The following is a 12789-nucleotide window of genomic DNA, read 5'->3' as shown; positions in this document are numbered from 1 at the left end:
ACATCATTTTCTAACACACTGTTAGTTAAATAGTTCCGTGACATTTTAGTTTTGGCCTCTTCCTTCAACTACTCAATTTAAAGCGTACTAAAATTAACAAAAATTAAAACTACCCTTAAGTTTATTCCAACAGATAAGTCAACCAAGATTGCTTACTTCATTCTAGGCAAAGCTACATACCGAGTTGACCGATGGACACAATTATATGTCAAAAGGATAGTCCTCTACACAGAGTGTTGATTTCCATCATGTTGGATCAGATGCAAGGTTCACCTCACACTTCTGAAAAGGTTTGCAGAAGACGTTGGAGGTATGTAACTTAGGTTTAGTACGACTTTTCATTCAAAGATAGATGGATAGACCGAGCGGCTGATATTGTTTTTTTGGACCATATGTTGGGGGGGATTGTGTTATTGATTTCATAAGCCGTTGGAATGAGCATATGTATGTAAATAGAGTTTGCCTACAATAACAGCTACCAAATAACCTTTCAGATGGCATCTTTTAAGGTTTTGTATTGGTGTCGGTGTTAAACTTCTAGGGGAGGTAGACAAACAACAAATTCTAGAGCTAGAGTTAGTTTAGCTACCGGCACAATAGTATAGAAGAACAAACAAAGATTATTGACTGCACAGAGCTGTTAGCAGAGCTATGCAGAATTTCGTAAGAATGACCTTGAGTTTTCTATGGGTGATCACGTCTTTCAGGAGGTAGCACCTATGAGAAGGGTATTGAGGTTCGAGAAGAATAGTAAGTTAATTTGAGGTTCATAGGCCCTTTAAAATCCTAGAGAGGATAGAGCTTGTGACATAGAAATTATTGCAACCACCCACCTTGCGCCCGTGCATAATGTGTTCCATATATCTATACTACAGAAGTACACCCTAGATCCTTTAAATATTATCATGCACTCCTTTAAGGGGGAATCTATCATATGAAGAGAAACCTGTTAGGATATTGACTAGAATAGTTGGACAACAAGTAGATGTTCTTGGTCAAGGTCTTATGGAGAGACGGTTTGGAAGATGAAATAACTTAAAAAAGGGAAGAGGACATGAAGACAGTCCCACCGCGTTTTTGGTCAAGAATGAAAGTTTCTAAGGAGGGGAGAATTTCGAATACCCGAGCCCTATAAGTACGAAATTTCTCGATTTTCTTTTAAATTCTAAATTGTTAGGCTGAATTTCGACTTGAGGTAGAAGAGAAAACTTCTTAGAAAATTTTAGAAACTCAAGAAAAACAGAAATGAAAATCATAGAAAAATAAAAATGGTTAAGGTCTAACGCTAAAGGGGTGAATCAGTTATTTCTACATCATGAGAAGAACATAGAAATCACGACCAGACAGAATTTATGGGGTTAAGTTCTCAGCTCAAGAGCAAGAATTTGACAAGAAAGGTTGTGGTACCCTAACATAGCTTAAGGACACGATTAAGAGCTTACAAGTAAGCTACTTATTAAGTTTTTGTACTCACTCCATATTTTCTATGTTTTTAGGAAACTAAAGAGTTGATCGAGGTTAGGAGTAGACTCTAGAGCAGGTGCCATGGACAAGTCACACCCTAGCCTCCGACTTCTTTTTATGTTAATATTTTTGTGTCCGCTCCTTATTTTGTATTTAAAACCACTCACATTCCTCTTTTACCATCACAGCCACGATAACATTCTTCCATGGCAATCAGTGATTTCTCCAATCATAGTTTTGCACACTGGTCCTTACCATAAATTATCTCTAGAAAGATCGAGTATTGAAAAACCCCTTATTAAGTTCATTCACAATGAAAAGTTGTAAAATCGAGGGACCTGTAAAATAATCAAAACTCTAACATTAATAGAATAAAAACCCGGGTCTATCTTGGATTTTTGAAAGTCGAAATCGTTAGTGGACGTATTTAATTCGTGGGATGAAGTCGAAAGTATAGACAAAATTGAATAAAGGGTGTGGTTGACAAACACAAAATGAAGTATCTAACCATGTTTTTGGTGTGTCAAGTCATTGTAGCCATGGAAGTTTCATGAGTCGGCCAAACAAGACTTTATGCTAATGTTGGTTGTTTTAGGACATTGTGGGGCATTTTTTTGTTCTTTTTCTTAGCCCACTTTCCCTTTTCATTTCTTGGATGTCCACTCTAGTATGATTTTGTCCAATTGCCTTGTACCAAAGGAGATAATATTGCGGGATCCCAACAATCCTCCCATCGAATAGCCTCTCCTTAAACGAGGTTGGACTCCTTTTTTTTGGAGTTTTCGAACAAAGTACACCCTTTGTTCGACATTTGAGGATTTTATTGACATGGCTTTGCTCTGGGCTTCTCCAAAAGTCTTCCTACCCATAGAGATACTATTCCTTGCTTATAGATGTCCACTCTCGTATGATTTTGTCCAATTGCCTCGTACCAAAGGAGATAATATTGCGGGATCCCAACAATCCTCCCATCGAATAGCCTCTCCTTAAACGAGGTTGGACTCCTTTTTTTTTGGAGTTTTCGAACAAAGTACACCATTTGTTCGACATTTGAGGATTCTATTGACATGGCTCTGACACCATGTTAGTTTGAGCATAAGCTCTCATGGATTTGCTTTGTGCATTCTCCAAAAGTCTTCCTACCAATAGAGATACTATTCCTTTCTTATAGACCCATCATTCTCTAAATTAGTCCAGGTGTACTCCATCCCAACAATCCTTAACAAAGCTTTCAAAAAAATCTCAAAAATACCTTTATTGTTAGTTTCATTAATATTTTTAAGGTAAAAATTTTTTTTGACTGTCAGTACTATGTTTAAAAGATATCCATAAAATTTTAAACCTGATACAAATAGCCGTTAGATTTATAAAAAAAAATGTTAAAAAAAAATTATTACTATCAATATATAGACGAAAATCGTTTAGTGACATCCCATAGATTATTCAAATTGTTTAATAGCGTGGAAACCTCTCTTTAGTAGATAAGTTTTAAAACTGTAAGCCGAACAACATCTTTTAGCAGAAAGCTTACTAATTAGACTTAATTAGACTTGATAATTTAATCATGCCCAAATATTATTCGAAAGAAATGTTTATCGCTAATAATAATATAAAAAAAAAAAGGGATAGTTTTTGAAAATTGTGTTATAAAATGTTATTTTGGAATCAAGAAAACTTTTAAGCAATGGCTTTTGGAATAATGTTTAAAAAAGTAAAGATATATATATTAATGAAAGTGCCTCAATTGTCCCCTTCGTAGAGACCATAAGAAGAAGGAATTTGGTAATTTGGTCGATGCAATTGGGAACAATAATAATCTTTCCTTTATTTTCTTTCTCCAATTGTTATTAGAATGCATTCTAAGCATCAATTCTATTTCTTTTATTCTACATTTCTTTTTCCATTGTTATTGATTTTGAGAAATAAACCAATTTTATATTTTTTGTTTGAGCCTACAAATAATACGTCACTCTCGTCCTATAAGGACCTTAGATTTATACTAACTGAAAGTCGTTACCGTCGTCATAACCTATGTTGAACTAAAAGTAGCACACGACTTGAGTATTTTAAATAAATAATCAGCAAGTGATCCACTATTAGGGTTAGAGAATGCAAACACATGCAATTCATGATTAGGACCTATCGTTAAAACCATATTAGAGGTGGCCTCCAGTCTAGACAAAATTGGATGTGTAATACTTTCCTACCCACTATCCACATGTGTGAGTGTGGATCTCTAGGCAATTCGCACCTCCCTAGACCCATCATAGTCAAGCTAGTTATCCGTAGTAACGTCCGGAGGTCAGCAGACCCAAGTGTAACTTTGTTTGTACCCATTATTTTACTTTATTTTGAGCCTACAAATTTTATTCTATACATTTTATAATAATTGTCAAATTCAAATATTACGTCACGCTCGCCCCTCCCTCGTCCCTCCCTCGTCCCTTGATAATTGAAGAATAGCGTCTACGAAATTGAAATTTTATTTTCTGTTTTCAAATTTGTAACGACTTTGCTTTTTCTTTGAAAAAAAAGTTATCACTGCATGCATGCCATAACTACTATCGTGGACGTAAAGGTTCATAAGTTCAGTTTAAAACATAATAATATCATTATAAAAACAACATAATTGAAAACTAAAGAAATAACATCTCTTATCAAAGTTTTGAAATAGATGGGAATGACAGATGACCGAGTTGGACAAGGAAGAAAATCTAGAAAAGGATTTAATGAATCAATTTTCTCTTCATATTCGAACATATGGGTCTTTTGCAACCACAAATTGAGATGGCCGAGTTAAGTTCGCCCATATGAAATATTGAGTTTTTTAAAATAGTTTGGCATGCAGCTCTGGGTTAAGTTCGTCCATATGAAATATTCGAGTTTTTTAAAATAGTTTGGACATGCAGCTCTGGGTTAAGTTCGTCCATATGAAATATTCGAGTTTTTTAAAATAGTTTGGGCATGCAGCTCTGGGTTAAGTTCATCCATATGAAATATTCAAGTTTTTGAAAATAGTTTGGGCATGCGGCTCTAACCAACCATAAGCCTTGAAAGTCGAGTTTTGAAAATAGTTTGGGCATGCAAGTCTGGGTTAAGTTCGTCCATATGAAATATTCGAGTTTTTAAAAATAGTTCGGGCATGCGGCTCTGGATTAAGTTCGTCCATATGAAATATGAATGCTCGCCAAATTTCTTGTCTTGTCAATTAAACACTGGATGAACGCCCCATGTGAACTATGACCATGTGTGAGAATTACCCTGCATCACTGCGTCACAAAGAAGGTGCGCGTTGCGAGAAGAGTATCTCATATGACTTTTTTTTGAAATAGGTCTTTCGATGTATTTTTTTTAGCACTAATGTCAGATGCGGTTGGGTGACACCTTTGATAGTGACGGCAAGTATTATTCATCGTGGGTGGACTTTTCATATTGTTGTCTCTCAATGATTACATACTGCGAAGAACATAGTATGTTCTCACATATCGACAAATAAGGCGACAACCTTCAAATGGCACCCATCTGACCCTCTTTAAATAGCACACATCCAGCCACGGGAGGGCCTAAACAGACAAGTACATGATATGTATCCATCCAATTCACCATATAAAGTGGGTATTGAAGCCAAGATGAGACCATAAGCAAGACGGAGGCAACAAGATGGACAAAAATAGGCTTGAAAAAGGATTAGGTAGGGCCCCGAGCATTAACCTTGAAAGTCGGGTTTCCAAAAATAGTTTGGGCATGCGGCTCTGGGTAAGTTCGTCCATATGAAATATGAATGCCCGCCAAATTTCTTGTCAATTAGATACCGGATGAATGCCCCATGTAAAGATATGACCATGTGTTATCTCTCCAACGCCTTTGGCCTTGTGGCCTAAGAGAGTTACCCTGTGGCACATACGTGTGTCATAATGAAGGTGAGCGTTGCGAGAAAAAGTATCTCATATGACTTCTTTTGAAATAGGTCTTTCAATGTTAGTATCAGACGCGGCGAGGGTGCCGACATTGCGCCCTACCCACATGTCGAAATTTGGTATAAGCATTTGCTGTCCTATATGGTGTCCTTAAAAGATATGCATGGACACTAGAGGGCCCAATACCTGGATGGAACTAGATGGATGGATGTGCGAGATTTCTCGATGATATTTATGACATATGGGTATGTTTTTGATTGGCATGATCAAATGAGGTCCGATATGGCATCAAGATATGTTAGTTGTATTAATTGAGAACCAAGATGAGAATATAAGATGCGACGTTGCATGTGAGTTATGATGCACGTCATACTTCTATTATTTTCATTGCATAGTTTTCTTATGATACATAGATACGTGTATGTAACGACCCTAATTTCCTATGAAAAAGAAGGTCACTACTACAGGCATGACATATTTACAATGCGCGAAAAAAAACTCCTTTAAAATATTCTATAAACGATGTCATGGACTGAAACGTTCATAGAATTCTTTTCAAATGAAAGTAAACATCCATGAAAAAGCGAAAATGAAATAACAATAAGTTCAAAATTATGAAAATGGCCTTTCAACCCAAGGGCTATAACTTAAAGAGAAATGCAAATACCCTAGCTTCGATTCTATGATCTTCACAACAACGTTGTCATCGATACATGGGTGCCATACTTTTACTTGAAAAAAAAGTAACACATGGTTTTAGTATTTAAAAGTAGTCAGTAAGTAGTCCCACTATTGAGGTCGGAAAATGTATACACAAGAAAATCATGGGACACATCTTTTTACAAAAACATCGTGGCCTTAGGCTTTGCTTTCCCGTCCGAACAGAGTTGAATATGTGGTACTCCAGGCGAGCTCGTATATGTACCACATGAACCTGCCTCGTCGGGTTAGTGCACGCTCACGCTGCTATACGACACAGAGGGAAAGAGCCCACATAATATCATGGCAAACATAGATATCATAAAAGTACATGTCCGTACTGATCATCATGGGGAAGTATCGCACCTAACAAGTAAATGAATGAGGTCCCATAACATCCAAACATGACATATAATTATAATGGAAGTCATTTCTTCATGCGCATTACTTATCCTATCTTTCATATTTAACATACTTGGCTTTGTAATATCTCATAGGCATAGATCAAACTATTAACGTCCTTTACATGGCATAACATGAGGTTCATGCATTATAATATAATCATATCATAATATAGCCAATAACATAACATATCTTGTAACACGGTATAACATATATCATAGCACACGTCAAGTAATCATAAAACACGACACGTGTAGGGACCATAGGACACACATTTTTCATGAAGCAAATAAGTTGTTCAACCAAGAAAGGGAAGTAACTTATTTGGTTGGCCTAAGCACATATTATAATCCAAATCAACCAACGTGGAGTCAAAATTTGATTCGTCTAATGGCATTAATTAACTTAGTGTGAATGTTTGCTGAATCCACCCCACCTAAATGGGGTGAGAGTTCTCTTATTTATAATCATTTACATAATACAGAAATATGGTAAATTACAAATAATATGGAAATAGCAATAAAAGGAAAGAATAATAAATGAATCCAATATATTTGCCTTTAATAAAAGGGCAGATATGGTAACCCGTAATGTAAGGCAAATATAGATATTTGCCTTATAATGAACGATCAACTATCCTTAACACCCCCCCCCCCCCCAAGCTGAGCGTCAGATTTGAACGAACGTGAAGCTTGGATCTGAAAAATTCAAAGAGAGGTCGAGAAATACTCTTTGTGAAGATGTCAGCAACTTGGAGATGAGAGGGTATATATTGTGTGCAAAGTTTGTCAGCGATAACAAGTTCTCGAAGGAAATGATAATCTAGTTCAACATGTTTGGCCCGCTTGTGAGAAACGGGATTAGAGCTAAAAAAAAATAGCACTTTTGTTGTCACATAAGAGTAAGGGTTGCTGTGAAATAGGGACCTTGAGGTCATGCAAAAGATGCGTAACCCAAAGAAGTTCAGCAACAGTTGTGGCAAGAGCACGATACTAAGATTCACAGCTGGAGCGTGAGACAGTAGGTTGCTTTTTGGCACTCCAAGAAACGAGATTGTTACCAAGATAAATAGAATAGCCGGATGTAGAACGACGAGTATCGGGACAACCAGCCCAGTCAGTATCCGAATAAGCGACTAGCGTACTAGGAACAGTGGATGGACGAAAGGTAAGACCAAAGTGGAGTGTTCCTTTGACATAGCGAAGAATACGTTTGACAGCAAGAAAGTGATCTGCAGTAGGGGCATGCAAGAATTGACTGACAGAATTGACAGCATAGGCAATATCTGAACGCATAATAGTCAAGTACTGAAGGGCGCCAACAAGAGATCTGTAGAGAGTAGGATCAGAGAAAGGAGAACCATCAGCAGTCAGGTGTTGAGAAACAACCATGGGAGTGTGAACTGGTTTGTTATCGAGCAACTGAGCACGAGTAAGAATATCTCGAGCATATTTTAACTGACTAATAAAGAGACCATCAGGAGTGGGTGAAGCTTCAAGACCAAGAAAGTAACTGAGAGAACCCAAATCTTTGGTAGCAAACTCAGAATGAAGCTTGCGAGTAAAGCTGTCAATAAGAGATGAGTTGTTGCCGGTAACAATAATGTCATCAACATAAAGAAGCAAATAGATAAGGTTAGATTGCTGATGAAAGACAAAAAGGGACGTGTCAGCGCGACTGCAAGAAAACCCAAGTGTGAGAAGAAATGAGCTAAAACGTTGAAACCAAGCACAAGGAGCTTGCTTTAAGCCATAGAGGGCTTTCTTTAATAGACAAACATGAGTGGGAAATCGAGGATCAATATACCCAGGAAGTTGTTCTATATGAATACGTTCAATAAGAGTTCCATTGAGAAAAGCATTCTTGACATCAAGTTGTCGAAGAGGCCATTTATTTGTGACTGCAATAGAAAGCATAACACGGACAGTGGTAGCTTTGACAACCGGACTGAAAGTATCAGTGTAGTCAAGACCAGGAACCTGAGTATAACCTTTGGCAACAAGACGAGCCTTGAAACGCTCGACGGATCCATCAGGCAAATATTTAATACGAAACATTCATTTAGAGCCCACGATGTTGGTGTTGGCAGGGCGAGGAACCAAAGTCCAAGTATCATTTTGTTATAACGCTCGAATTTCTTCATCCATGGCAGCCACCCAAGCAGGATTCTTAGCCGCAGATTTGAATCCTTTTGGCTCAGTGGATGCAAGAAGAGCAGAAAGAAGTCCAGATGAGCGCAAAATACCAAGATTTGCTGGGTGACGAGTTTTGAATATACCAGCTTTGGCTCGTGTGATCATAGGATGAGTGCCCAAAGAAGAGAAATCAACAGGAGGTTCAATAGAGGTCGAATTAGAAGTCGAGGGTGGCAAAGTGGAACCTGCAAGAGAAGTATCAACCTGCACAGACTCATCTACTAGGTCAGAACAAATATCACACGGGGATGAACTGGATCGAGGAATGTGCGGTGATGAAGTGGTAGGGGGGGATGAATCAATATGATGAAGATGTGGTTCCAAGAAATTTGAAATAGGAATAGAGGAAAGAGGTTGGGCCTGGGAGCTAGGGATAGCAGGAAAGTGAGTTTCATCAAATTAAGCAGCAGGTGATATATAGCTTAGTGGTGGTGGGATCAAGACAGTGGAACCCTTTATGAGCAGGACTATAACCCAAAAAAATACAAAGAATGCTGCGGGGAGAAAGCTTGTTAGGCATATAATCACGCAAATAAGGATAAACACGACAACCAAAGGGATGAAAATTATCATAATGTAGAGTGTAGCCATAAAGGAGTTCAAAGGGTGACTTACCTCCAAGAAGTGGAGTAGGCAACCGGTTGATAATATAAGCTGCAGTGCTGAAGGCGTCAACCCAAAAACGAGGAGAAAGATGAGAGTGAAAGAGAAGGGCCAAGCCAGTCTCAGTCAAATGACGATGTTTTCTCTCAGCACGACCATTTTGAGCAGGTGTATATGGACAAGAGAGTTGATGGTGGATGCCAGCATTACGTAAATGAGTTTTGAAACAAGTACTAGTAAATTCGGTACCACCATCGCTTTGAAATACCTTGATACGAGAAGAATATTGATTTTCCACAAATTTTTTAAATTGAAGAAAAATATAAAAAAAAATTAGATTTAAATTTTGAAGGGTAAAACCAAGTGAATCGAGAATAATCATCAATAAAAATAACATAATAAAGAAAACTCGAATTTGATTTGATGGGAGAAGGACCCCAAAGATTACAATGAATAAGATCTAACACATGAGACGACCTACGTTCATTGCGGGAATAAGGCAATCGATGACTTTTCGCAAGCTGACAAGTATTACATAATGCTGGAGAAGGCAATAAAGACGTAAGAGAAAGATGTCCTTTTCTATTTAAAAAAGAAATAACAGAGTGATTCGCATGACCTAGACGAGCATGCCATAAATCATATGAAGCACGTAAAGATTTGTATCTAAGGGCTGAAATAAAAGCAGAGTTGCCGCGCTCCAGCACATATAGTCCTCCATCTCTTTTACCGGTTGCCACCACCCTTTCTGTTTGACGATTCTGGATAGTAATAAGATTATTAGTAAATGTAACGGAGAGAGGAAAATCAGACGTTAATTTACTTATGGAAAGACGATTTTTAGTGAGGTGAGGGACAACCAAGACATCTAATAAGTGAATATTTGGAACAGGAGAAAGAGTACTGGTGTGGGTAATGGGTAGGGATGTACCGTTTCCTACGATCACAGAGTCCTTACCCGTGTAATTTTTAGACTGATCCAGAATAGATGGGTCAGCAGTCATATGGGCCGAAGCTCCAGTGTCCAGCAATAGAACATGACGTGTTAAAGGCTTCAGCAAGGTGAGCATGAGAAGAATCAGGTCGAACATACCGTTGGTTGCAGACGTCAGCATAATGGCCCTCTTTGCGGCATATTTGGCAGTGAGGTGGTCGACGACCCTGACTTGAGTGTGTTCGTCCTCGACTAGAAGAGTTGTTTTTGTGAGAATAAGAACGACCTCGCTGGTTGGTAAAGGAAGCAGGGTGGCTTCCATGGGTGCGACCACGATTAGTGGCTGTGAATGCTGTAGGAGTGGAGTCAGAGGACTCAAGGGAGCGCTGGAACAACTCAAAACTTTCAGCTTTAGAGACTAAATCCCCAAAACAGGGGATAGGGGTGAGAGCCATCTGAGTAGTAGAAAAAGCTGAAAATTCGGTACCGAGTCCACGAAGAAACTAGTGCACTTTATCAATGTCCTCGACGAGTCTGGCAATGGCATGAAGTTGGTCACGAATTTTTTTGAAGGCACGGGCATACTTAGCAACAGGTTTGGTGCCACGTTTCATCAACTGCAAGTCATCCTTGAGTCTCAGTTCACGAGCTTTCGACTGATGGCTGAACGTAGTTTCCAACGCAAGCCAAACATCACGTGCAGTAGAGAGACCAACGACAACAGCCATGGCTTCCTCAATGAGAGAGGAGAGCAGGAGATAGAGAAGTCGTTGATCGGCTGCTCTCCATGCCAAATATTTGGGGTTGAGTGTTGAGGAGGTTTCTGGTTCAAAGCGAGGTGGTGGAATCATAGTTCCTTCGACATAGCCCAACATGTCTTGACTCTCAAGGAGAGGGAGAAGTTGGCTTTTCCAAAGAAGATAATTGGAAGAAGAAAGTTTGATGGTGATCATATGAATTAGAGTATTGAAAGGAAGAAGATGATAAGAAGATTCGGAAGCCATAGAGAAGAAAGAATCAGGGTTGTTAAACCGAAAGAGCTCTGATACCATGTGAATGTTTGCTGAATCTACCACACCTAAATGGGGTGAGAGTTCTCTTATTTATAATCATTTACCGAATACAGAAATATGGTAAATTACAAATAATATGAAAATAGCAATAAAAGAAAAGAATAACAAATGAATACAATATATTTGCCTTTAATAAAAGGGCGAATATGGTAACCCGTAATGTAAGGCAAATATATATATTTGCCTTATAATAAACGGTCAACTATCCTTAACACTTAGCTTTAGGCTCGTTCAACCTGAGCCGAATGAGCCTCTTAAGGTGAGCTAGAGCCGAAAAGGACCCACTGAGTTGGACGGAGCAACCTACTGGAGTATTGGCTCAACCAAGCCATATGCGTAGTAGCAGCTCGTGACATGCGTCACACTAGGAAATATGCAGTAGGATCTCTGGTTGGCACATGAGTTTTGGGTCAACGTTTGGGTATCGACTCGCATCTAGTCAAGTAAGCTTGTCGGTTGCAGCTTTCGTGAGTTTTGGTCTAGAGTGCAGACTGAAAGTGGGCTGCGAAAAAAAAAATTGGGCACCAAAAATCTTTAGGTTATAGGCGGATTTGTACTAGTCACTTGGCATGCTGATGGGCCTCGGATTCGAGTCCAAACCTGACTTGAAGTTAGTTGATAAGGAATTACTAGAAGAGAAAGTAAGATTCAGATTAACTTGGTAAAATATTTTAAGATAAGAAAACTTTTTTGAGATTCGAATCAGTCCACAAACAAAGATCGATTAAGCTTGAATGATTCTAAACATGCAATCTAAACTACAGAAATGCAAAGAAACTTACATACAAATGCTTTTTAAAATATATTTTTCAAGTCTTTTTTTTACAAAGATAACCTACGTGACTTTATATAGCCTCGAGATGTAAACTCTTAACCTTACATGAGCATAATTAGCCATTATGTAAATGTATTCTTAAAGTAAATAAAAGCCTTGAAATACATTATATTAACACCATAACTCTAGATTGTCATCCACCAAAAATTTGTAATCATCCTAGAATAAATGAAACTCGATTCTTCTTTAATATGACATGAATTGCAACATCTTATGATAATTTGAACAACATTTTCTTCACACTTTCCTTGAAGTTTATCTTGCATGATTGATGCTTTGGTTAATATCATTAATCCTCGGGTTCCTTCTTCTCTACCAAGCTGTTGCAATTTACGTCCATTTATCTCTCTGTTTTTTTAATCTCTACATTGTTTCCGGTCGTTCTCCAACTTTAACCGACGTGGCTGTCGTATTCTCGTCATCCACCACTTCCTTCATATAATTCAAAATAAAAGATGTAAATATTTAAGTAATTAACCAAGTCGGGAACAAACAAAAAAAAAAAAAAAATATGGAGCAAATATAAATTATGTTACAAATATGAGATGGGAGTGGCAAGACAAGAGAGAGAGAGAAGAGATGACCGAGTTGGACATTGAAGAAAACCTAGATTTAATGAATAAACTCTCTCTTAATATTTTCACATATTGGTCACTCAGGCATCCAA

The sequence above is a fragment of the Cucurbita pepo genome, chromosome 6 (assembly GCF_057944985.1).
Source record: "Cucurbita pepo subsp. pepo isolate OVF chromosome 6, ASM5794498v1, whole genome shotgun sequence".
Lineage (NCBI taxonomy): Eukaryota > Viridiplantae > Streptophyta > Magnoliopsida > Cucurbitales > Cucurbitaceae > Cucurbita > Cucurbita pepo.
This window is presented reverse-complemented; position numbering follows the sequence as displayed.